The sequence below is a fragment of the Monopterus albus genome, unplaced genomic scaffold, assembly GCF_001952655.1.
Source record: "Monopterus albus unplaced genomic scaffold, M_albus_1.0 scaffold498.1, whole genome shotgun sequence".
Taxonomy (NCBI): domain Eukaryota; kingdom Metazoa; phylum Chordata; class Actinopteri; order Synbranchiformes; family Synbranchidae; genus Monopterus; species Monopterus albus.
This window is the reverse complement of record NW_018128378.1, coordinates 100275-110949: the sequence shown is the minus strand read 5'-3', so window position 1 is coordinate 110949 and position 10675 is coordinate 100275. Positions and strand designations below refer to the sequence as shown.

The 10675-nt window shown below is 43.6% G+C and overlaps 1 long non-coding RNA gene across 1 annotated transcript; it reads left to right on the top strand.

Annotated features, from left to right (window-relative positions):
• Positions 1–5460: 5460 nt before the first annotated feature.
• Positions 5461–8635, top strand: LOC109952798 (uncharacterized). Its single transcript, XR_002273815.1, has 3 exons — positions 5461–5489; positions 6619–6721; positions 8147–8635. It is a non-coding gene; the product is annotated as an uncharacterized LOC109952798 (long non-coding RNA).
• The last annotated feature ends 2040 nt before the right edge of the window (positions 8636–10675 follow it).

Sequence of the window (10675 nt, the reverse complement as noted above, 5' to 3'; positions counted from 1 at the left end):
GTTTTCATCTGATGCCCAAATGGTAGTATCATCAGCAAACAAAACCATTTTAACAGTTTCAGAAACCTTACATATATCATTGATGTATAATATAAATTATTTAGGTCCCAAAACAGAACCCCGAGGCACTCCACATACAATATCCAGCTCACTCGATTGGTATTCACAGAACTTCACAAATTGACGCCTCTGTGTCAAATAACTTTTAATCAATTTCAGAACCATTCTTCTGATCCCATATTTTTCTAACTTGTCCATTAATAATTCATGATTGATTGTGTCAAATGCTTTTTTTAGGTCAATAAATATCCCCATCGTGTATTTCTTCTCATCCATAGCACTTGTAATGTCCTCCATCAGGTCGGTAATGGCCAAAGATGTCGATCGGTTCGACCTAAAACCGTATTGGCAATCAGAGAGGATTTTATGTTTGTCAATAAATGTATCTAATCTGTTATTAAAGAGTTTTTCCAGAATTTTTGAAAATTGTGACAACAGAGAAACCGGTCTATAATTTGTGAAGTTGTGCTTATCACCAGATTTATACAGTGGAATAACCTTTTCTATTTTCATATTATTGGGGAACTGCCCAAGTCAAAACGACATGTTAAAAATATGGGTTAATGGTTTGCATATCCCCTCAATTACCCATTTAACAGTTGTCATAGTGATACCATCACTATCACTAGATGTTTTGTTACCACATTTATGCACTATCTCTATAATTTCCTTTCCAACTATGGGCTTCAAAAACATAGAACTCACATTCCTTTTGATTGCATTATTATTTATAGTGACAGATGTATCATCTGTACAAATGCTTCTTGCTAAACCAGGACCAACATTCACAAAGAACCTATACATCACAAAGAGCTGTTTCTGTTTGGCAGTGCAGGCTTTGAGTCAACTATTTGGAGCAGCAGAGGTGGACTTACTGGGTTTTATTTAGTTTTGTTTTTGGTATGACCAAAACTTAAAATGAAAGCAGCTACTGTACCTCATTACTGACTTTATTTAATTAGATGGCACATCTTTATTAAAAAGATGGCGCAGACAGCGATGGCAGCCTTGTTTATTTGCACTCTTGTTTGTTGTTTTTCTTTGTTTTCTCGGTCTTTGGCAACCCATTCTGGACTACTTTTACCAGAGAAAAACTGTTAAATATCAGACAACTCCCACCAAAATACCTTTCTTTGATTTTTGTGAACAATGAATGCTGTATAGAAATTCTGATCGGAGGCGCAGCTGCAATCTACGGGATCTGGAGAAAATGCCTTTGAGGGAAGCAGGCAGGAGCACTGGTCAGACTATGCCAGAGAGGGACCCGAACTCCACTCCAGTCTATCCACCTAGCGAATGTCCGCCTCCCAGGTCAACAACATGGATGAAATTCTTCTCGTCAACAGGACCAACTCTGACTTCACACGCTCTGCTGCTTTGTGCTTCACGGTGACTTGGCTCAGTGTCTCCATCGCAGATGTTGAGATACATGTACCGGGCTTCCAGGTGTTCAGAGCAGATCGTGTAAAGGAGCTGTCCAGGAAAATGAGAGGAGGGGAAATCTGTCTTTACATAAATGAAGGCTGGTGCACTGATGTCACGGTGTCACAGAGGACATGTAATACAAACTTAGAGACTCTTGTTAATTCTTTCATTCTAATTGGAGTGTACATAAGAGTGCAGGCCCACACTAGCACACTACAGCTCCTGGCAGAACTGATAAATAGCGTGGAGCTAGAACATCCTGACTCTCCACTCATTGTTCTAGGGGACTTTAACAGAGCAAATCTCAGCCACGAACTGCCCAGATACAGACAGCATGTCACCTGTCCCACCAAAATCACACTGGACCACTGCTACACAATAATAAACAACGCCTATTGCTTTGTCCCCCGTGCAGCCCTCGGTCTCTCTGATCATTGTATGGTCCATCTTATTCCAACCTACATGCAGAAACTGTCAGGGAAGGTGGAAGAGTGAACCCAATTAAAGAGCCAGTCAGCTGAGGCAGCAGAACACGTTTTAATGTCTTTCAGTGATTTAAACAGAAACACACACAGTCTTGAGGGATCCGGCAGAAGAGTGGTACTTAAGACGGTCCAAGGTTGAAGTCTCTGCCTTTTGCTGGACAGACAACAACGCCTGATGGCCAGGCTCCCCACAGTATAGGCACAAGTTCAGCCTGATTCTGTGTTCTCTCTCTCCTGGGTTTAATCGGGAGCGTCCCAGTTGCATGGGTTCAGGGTTTTCAGTTGCTGTCCAGACGAAATCCTGGAGTGGGCATCTGGTGTTGTCTATGTTCGGATTGTCTCTCTCTGTATTGGCCGTCTATTCTGGCTACCTGATCCATTAGCGGCCGCAGGCGTCTGGGCTGGTTGTTAGCTGTGAGTGCGTCTTTCAGTCTGTCTGATAACCCTCTATAGAAGGCATCAATCAACGCGGGTTCATTCCATTCTGTACTGGCAGCCGCGGTGCGGAAGTCTATTATGTAATCCGCTGCTGTCCGGTTCCCTTGTACCAAGGTGCGTAGAGAGGGAGAAGTGGCTGTAGCGTGGCTGGGTGGGTCAAAGATCCTCATTAGTTCCACCCCAAACCTTTGAAACGTAGTGCAGCAGTCAGATCGGTTGGCCCACTTGGCTGTACCCCACCAGCGTGCTCGGCCCGTCAGTAATGATAGTGTGTAAGTGACCTTCAACTGCTCCATGGGGAAAGCCGAGGGCTGGGACTCAAACTGTATCTCGCACTGAGTCAAAAAAGAACAGCTGTCCCCACTCTCTCTGCCGTACTGCTTCGGGGGTGGGATTCTAGGCTCATGGACACTTGGCATGGTGACTGGATGCTGTACCGAAGCCCCAGCAGTGGCGCCTCGAGGCTCTTCCTCGTGAGCCACACCATGTACCGTGGTTTGTGCTGTCCCCAGCGCAGCCTCATGAGCGGCCAGAGCCCATTCAATGCGCTCTTGCCATTCACGGAGTTCGCTACTGGCTGGGTTTATTTTGGTCTTGTGGGATCAAGCAGAAGAGTGGTACTTAAGATGGTCCAAGGTCGAAGTCTCCAGCAGAGCAGCAGGGAATGCAAGGCAGAATCACACGTAGGTTGAACAGGCAGGATGTTGATCTCAGGTTGGCAGTCAGGCAAGAGGGTGCAGGCTGGATAACAGGTCGTTAGAGCAGGCAAGGGTTTAGTACCAGAAAAGCAGTCACAGGGAAATAATGCTGATCCTCACACTGTGAGGAGCTGATGTGGTGAACAGGTGTGGGTGATTATCAGCAGATGAAATGTAGGACCTAAGCATCCTGCATGTTCATTTCTGAGGAAGAGTTGAAGTCTGAAGAACCTTTAAAATATTTATTACAACCTTGATGAAGAAAAAAAAATTCTGCTGCAGGAAGCCAGAACCACGAGTTTCCTCTGCATAGAGAATTTATAATAAGAGTCATGCAAATGATCTGACGTCATCTGGGTTGTCCTTCATCCTCGTTCCTTGATTGGTTTCTTGACCTCGTTCTGACCCCTCATTTGGTGATCTTGTCGCCAGGCAGATTTTGATCTGACACTAAGTACAACATCCTGACCTTTTGACCTAGACATTACACTCCTACATACGTCTTTATTAACAGTTAGTTGTTGTCTGCAGATTTAGGAAGAGCGCCAGCGTTGCTATGCAACCGGGGTCTACTTCCTGTATGTGGTTTCCTGTCTACTCTTACAGCCTTACACATGTCTCCTATATTCTTCTAGACAAGTGAACTGGTTAAAGCAAAAGTAAATCATAAAGCATATGATACTAAAGTAAACTTGTAGATATATTTGCTAATGCAGATTATGTCAATCCTAGAATTTCCTATGTTGATAAATATTGATAATCTGAAGCCAAGACAATCAGACCTTACACCCACACACTATTCTCGTGCAGTTTAGTCCTCTCAGTATGTATCTGCACGACTTCCTGTTGTTCTGAGTCTCTCTGCACCTCTCACAGCATTCCATGTCCACATGTCAAATCTTTACAAAGGTCAAACAGATTAAACAATTACTTGAACAGTTTTGCAAATACATAACATAGCACTATATCATTTTATCAAGAATTTCTTTCTACAGAAACCAATGTACAAGATAAGATGAAGTTACTGGGGTTTAGGATGAGCTGGTGACAGGAAGTGGTATCAGAATAAAAGCAGGACACCGGAGGTGGACGGAGCAGGATCATGACAGAAACTTAAAGTTGCAAAGCCTGTGGTCAAGACAGTAAAGAGCTGGACTGAGGAGGCTAAGTCAGAGCTACAGGCCTGCTTTGACTGCACAGACTAGAGTGTATTTGAGACTGCAGCTACAGACCTGGACAAACTCACTGACACTGTGACATTTTATATCAGCTTTTGTGAGTATGTGTGTGTGCCCAAAAAGTCCTTCTGTACATACAACAACAACAAGCCCTGGTTCACAGCCAGACTCAAGCAGCTTCATCGTGCCAAAGAGAAGGCTTACAGAAGTGGGGACACCAGAAACACACTGACAAGGGAGATCAGAGCAGCAAAGAGCTACTCTGAAAACCTGAATGCCCAGGTTTCAGCCAGCGACTGCTCATCTTTGTGGAGAAGCCTGCAGACCCCTCACACCGGGACATAATCTGTTCAAGTCCTCCCCTCTGGACAGCATTACAGGTCACTGTGCGCCAAGACAACCAGGTACAAGGACAGTTTTTTTCCCCGGGCTGACAGTATGACTGGACAATAACCCTTAGTGCAATACCTGTAAATATACATTATACAGATTATACAGATCCATACAGGTATCTATTTTTAAGTACTCTATTTTTATTCCTATCTATCTTGTTTCACAATGAGCATTCCTTTGTCTGTCTGCATCATTTACTGCCTGTTTATACTGCTTAGTTTGTTGCTTGTTTATACTGTTTATTTTGTTATGCACTGTCAAGGACCAAGCAGTAAGGCAAAAGACACAGCTTCCAAAGTTCAAAATAAAGGGCTTTTTATTAACCCAAAAGTAAGAAAAATACTAAATTAACATCAGATAAATTGGGCTCTAAAAGAGGTCAACAAAAGATAAGGAAACTCAAAATACAGCAAAGTGAACTGTCTAATACCTCAACAAAACCAACTGACCTAACAAATGACACACACAGGGGAACATATATACTGGCTGGCCAAACCAATAACACACACAAGGGATAAACTAAAGACACTACCAAAATAATCAACTAATAAACCCTAAACAGACAGTCTGCTCTCAACTAAATATTTCCTTTAAATGTAAAGAAATTAACATAACTTGACAAATAAAGTTCTAACATAAACTACCAACAAATAAACAAATTTCTCCCAAACTCCCCCCTTTCTTGTATTGGGCACTTGGTGCAGTCCAGGCCTAGTGGGAGGTATTTAAACCTGCTGCTTCCTCAGTCCAATCTTGTTGTTGAACCGCCCCCCCATCCATGGACCGGGAACCACGGTAACTCAAAAGAAAAGGTAAACATATTAACAATACAAAATTAATCAAACATACATGCTCATCGATCTATTGTGTATGTCTAATATAAATTACCCACCCAAGTCCATGGCTGGTGGTGGTTTAGGCCCTCACATGGTGAAGGCCAGAACTGAGGCCTTCACATGCACGGTGGTGAAACAGGTGTGTACTGGAAGTGTGTGTGCATGCACATGTGTGTAGCCTTGTTTACATATACTTGTGGTGACAGAACACTGGGAGCACATTGCTTTGAGGGGACTGGAGGATGGGCCCCATGACTAATTGTCAAATTTGACAAGAATGACAAGGTTAGAACAGGTGTAGTGCAAGTGCTTAAGAGGCAGTTAGGGTAAGGGTTAAGCTTAGGCAAGTAGCAGATCTGGTTAAGGTTAGGGTCAGTCTCCTGAAACTGGATGTAAATCTATGTACTGACCCTGTAAGTGATGACTGGAAGGATGTGTTTGTGTGTGTGACAGAGTGTGTGTGTGGACTGGATCAGTAGCAAACAGCCTCCCAGCTGACCTTCAGACTAATCTGTGCCAGTTAGCTGCACAAATAGAATGGCAACATTTTTATTTTTAATGATATGTAGCATCCCTCCTTCCCTAGAGAATGTATCAGCTCCAGTACCAGATGGCATTTAAAGGCTGGTAAGACATCACTTGACCAAAAATAGTAATTAAGCAAATCATTCCTTAGTGTTTCCCAAAGTTTCAAGCACTTCTCTGGTGTATTAGGGGAGGTCACAGCTTTATAAAAGAACTCCCAGGTGGTCTTGTGAGGCCCTGACAAGTTAATTTAAATTTTCTTTGCTACTAGATAAACAACTTGTTACGGCTGAGGCATATCTGAACAGAAAGGCAGGACTCAGGGAGATGCAGGGCTCCTACCCAGGTCAGGGAAATATTTATTTAAAGAGACAAGAAGACTACAAGGATCTGGCGCAGGGATTCAGTAGCGGGTCTTGGGCAGCTGGGGCAGCTGGAATGACTGGACCACTGGACGGGCAACCCAGGGTTGGCGGGGAGATGTGGTACACTATTCAGGAGCATAGAAGAGAGCATGAGGGAGGACAACAGACAGACAAAAGTGAAATACAGTGTACAATAACAGATGACCTGTGCATAGGGGGATGCAGGTTCTGGACAGGAGAGCGCTGAGGGCCGGGAAGGTTGTCTCAGGAGCCGGAACCGGAATGGGGTGCATTGAGTCCCAGAGAACGACAGAGCAGGTAGGTGGGAGCCAGGAAGGGGGGAAGAGGCTTGACTTCCAGTAAAAGAGACGTAGGGAGGAGCAAGACCCAAAGCTTCGCTAATACGGACACTTAACACAAACCTCAGGCGGGTACTTCAGAGCGGGAGGGCGGAGCCCACAGAGGTGCTATCGGCACCAAGAAACAGTTCACAAAAAGGGCATTCCTCAGATAAACAGTTCCAACAGTAAAGCACTCTTTAGATAAACAGTTCCAAACGTAAATCACTTCTCAATAAAACAGGCCCCAAAGCAAAGCACTTCTCAGTTAAACAGTTCCAAACAAAAATCACTTCTCAATTAAACAAGTCCCAAAGCAAAGCATTTCTCAGTTAAACTATTCAAACGTAATTCACTTCTCAATTAAACAAGTCCGAAAGCAAAGCACTTCTCAGTTAAACAGTTCAAACATAAAGTACTTCACCGTGAAGCAGGTCGAAAAGAAAAAAGTTCTCCGGAGTGGTTCAACACCTGCGGATTGAGAGATTGGGGGCGTAGTCTTTGCAAAGATGCTGGTAGAAAGACAAGAGTATCATCTGGCAACAAGGACACACCAACGCTGTGCTTAAGTACCACCCAGATGACTGGCATGCCTTGTCGCCGAGAGTGTGCATCTATGCGTGTAGGGGCAGAGTCTGCGGCACCCCCGGTGCCTGCTGACGAGGTGCTGGGAACAGCATGAACCATGGATGTAACACAACTAGCTGTGGATGGAATAGCGAAGCAGAAGTATTTAAACAGAGGTTAAGACATAAGTAAATGTCACCCACTAAATTACAACATGTATAAAAGTAAAAGTATTAGTGTACTTAGAATTTACAGCTTTAAAGGCTACATGTATTGTGAAAAGGGTTGATTGTAGTGACAGACTCAGAGAATCAGGAATCTGCTAGTTACTTCAGCTCTGTGGAGTGTTTATCTAATTGTTTTGGTTTTGCTGTTTTGTTTTGATCTCACTACTTATCAATCTCAGTTCTAGCAGCCACTGTACTTTCAGAGTAAAGGCTTTGATAAACCCACTGTAAATAGTTTATATTTTTAGTATTATTTTTTCAGTTTATTATTGCATTTGAAAATATTTCAGTTTCAAAACTGGTTAGATTGAAAGTGCATATATTGAAGTCCCATATTCATACTATAGCTGGAGGTGGGCTACTTTTCCGTGGCCCACCCTGTACTTATTTACTTGCTCACACAGCATCAAGATGTTTTAAATTGTTGTTTTTATGCCCTTTGAATCAGGGATGGGCAATGATTTTCAAATATTCAACCAGTCATTAAAAAAAAAAATCTAATATTTCATACGACTGGTTGCCTTTAAAACCAAAGAGCCACTGTTTTCCCTTGTTTTCACTGGCATCTGGAAATAATGTGATAATAACATCAGTATATCATTTTCCTACAGCGCCAAATAACAACAGCAGAAACATGCAGAGACTACTGCCATCAAGACATTGTGTGGTACTTCTTTTTCTAAACAAAAATGAGGTGCAGTGCAAACTGCCAGGTTAAGTTAGCATATACATCAACAACAACTATGCACAGCCATTTGAAGGCGAGGTATCCAGCAGAAAGTGGGGTGTGGTCCGTAGATCAACAGTCAGTGTCTAGCTCTGTCACCCGGAAAAGGAAGTTCAATGATCGACATGCAGAGCAGTCAGCGGCCTTCATCACAGAGATGATAGCAAAGGACATGCTGCCCATTAGCTTTGTTGAGGTGGAGGGTTTTCTAATTCTGGTGGCATTTGTTCAGCGAGTATATGGTCCCATCAAGAAAAATGGTCACAGCTCTACTGGATGAACTGTATGATGAGAGAGCGACAGTTGAATCCGACGAAACTGAGCTGTTAGTCAAGAAAACCAATTGACAATGACTGCCATTTTGGTCCTGTTTGGCAAGATCGACATGCAGAGCAGTCAGCGGCCTTCATCACAGAGATGATAGCAAAGGACATGCTGCCCATTAGCTTTGTTGAGGTGGAGGGTTTTCTAATTCTGGTGGCATTTGTTCAGCGAGTATATGGTCCCATCAAGAAAAATGGTCACAGCTCTACTGGATGAACTGTATGATGAGAGAGCGACAGTTGAATCCGACGAAACTGAGCTGTTAGTCAAGAAAACCAATTGATGATGACCAGGAGACAACTACTGAACTAAAAGAGTACTGTCAGGAGAGGTGCCCACCCCTCCAAACCGATCCCATGGAGTGGTGGAAAACCAGTGCGAACAAATACCCCTGACTGGCAAAACTAGCCAGGGAATACTTGAGTGTGACTGCAACATCTGTGCCTTCAGAAAGAGTATTTTCCATGGCGGGACTCATTGTGAACAGACCCATCTTCATCCCGACCATGTGGATATGTTTATGTTTTTGAACAAAAATAAGGACTACACAGCGATATGGCTGCAATGTCGCTCAGATTAGCTATAATGATGACAGACGCACTAATTAATATTCATGTCGGCTTTACCACCATTCAGAGCTGTTCAAAATTTATTATGACACATTAACAGTATCTTTATTGCTCAGCTGATGTCAGCACAGATTTCCCATGGTGCAAATTTTGTTCATCTGAGTGAAAAAATAACCTCACACAAGCATCTGTTGAGCTGCATTTCTGATATACTGTTATAAGGGAAAAGGATTTAATTTTCCTTTATAGGGTTATTGTTACAATTGCTCTCTCGCTGAATGGCGGGAGAGAAAATAAACTGGGACCAAACTGCAGAGGACCGCAGAGGACTGCTAATGGACAGTGGTTTTATTACAGAATGTTATCAGCAGATAAATGGGTACTGATGGGAGTTGTGGCAGTTGTGAAGATAAGAGAGTCTGCTTGAGCCGGAGCAGGAGGGCTGTGGCAGGAGCTCAAGCTGAGGACGCAGCAGATGAGAGGCTCAGGCAGAGATGTGTGGGTCAGGTGAGATGCTGCTAGAGATCATGAGGCTGGGGCTGGAGCTTGTGCTGGAGGCTGCAGCAGAAGAGTAGCCCAGGCTGGATTCCCAGAGAGATGCACAGTTGATACAGGTGCACAAGAACAAGGAACGATCTTACTTGATAAGTAGAATTCTGAGAGAGCCAAACTTTGTGGTCAAAGATACACAGTGAACTGGTGTTGTGGCTAGAGTGTGATGGCGACTAAATTAATTCAGACAAACATCCCAATTTAAAGGATCATTTAATATTACAATTCTGAATAGAGTAGTATTTAAACAGATAATCTTGTAGTTAGGGAAACAGAGAACAGAGACTCTCCTCCTGCAATGTGATAGATAAAGCATTAGATAAGAAGATTGTCAAAAGTGTCTGTCCAGTCAGTTGTTGTTGGTCACGAGTCAGTCTTTCTGTCAGTCTTAATTCAGTGTCCCCCCAGCCAGCTGGGTCAGCGTCCCCCCACAAAATATACTCTCCCTGTCACAGTAGCATTGTCATCCTCTCTCCTTCTTCTGCTCTAACCCAGCTTTTTATCTGCTCGCAATTACACAGCCCTCCATGGCCTGAGCCATGAAGACGCGGTCCCATGCCAGCTACGGGAGACAACACCCTGAGATGTACTTCAAAAACAGGAAACATCTTGACCAACTTACATAAGCTCATTGTTCAGCTCACATGAACTTAATGAACCCATAACCACTCAGCTCTCCCTTACACAAATAATATCTATATATGAAGTACATACTGTTACCTCTGGAACCTTGTTTATTTTTAGCCACTACACTGGCGTTGACTGAGAGTATGCCTGGGTCTTAAGTAGCAGTGCTTGTACTCAGGAGATGTTCTATGGCTGCGTTTGTCATCAGGGGATTTCCAACAGCTGTGAGTTGTGAGCTCCTGGAAGCCTGGAGCTGAGGAGAAGTAGAGAGAGGTAGAGAGAGAGAGAGAGAGAGAGACGGGCAATGGCAGCAAACCTGACAGGGACCCCCCCCCAACGGG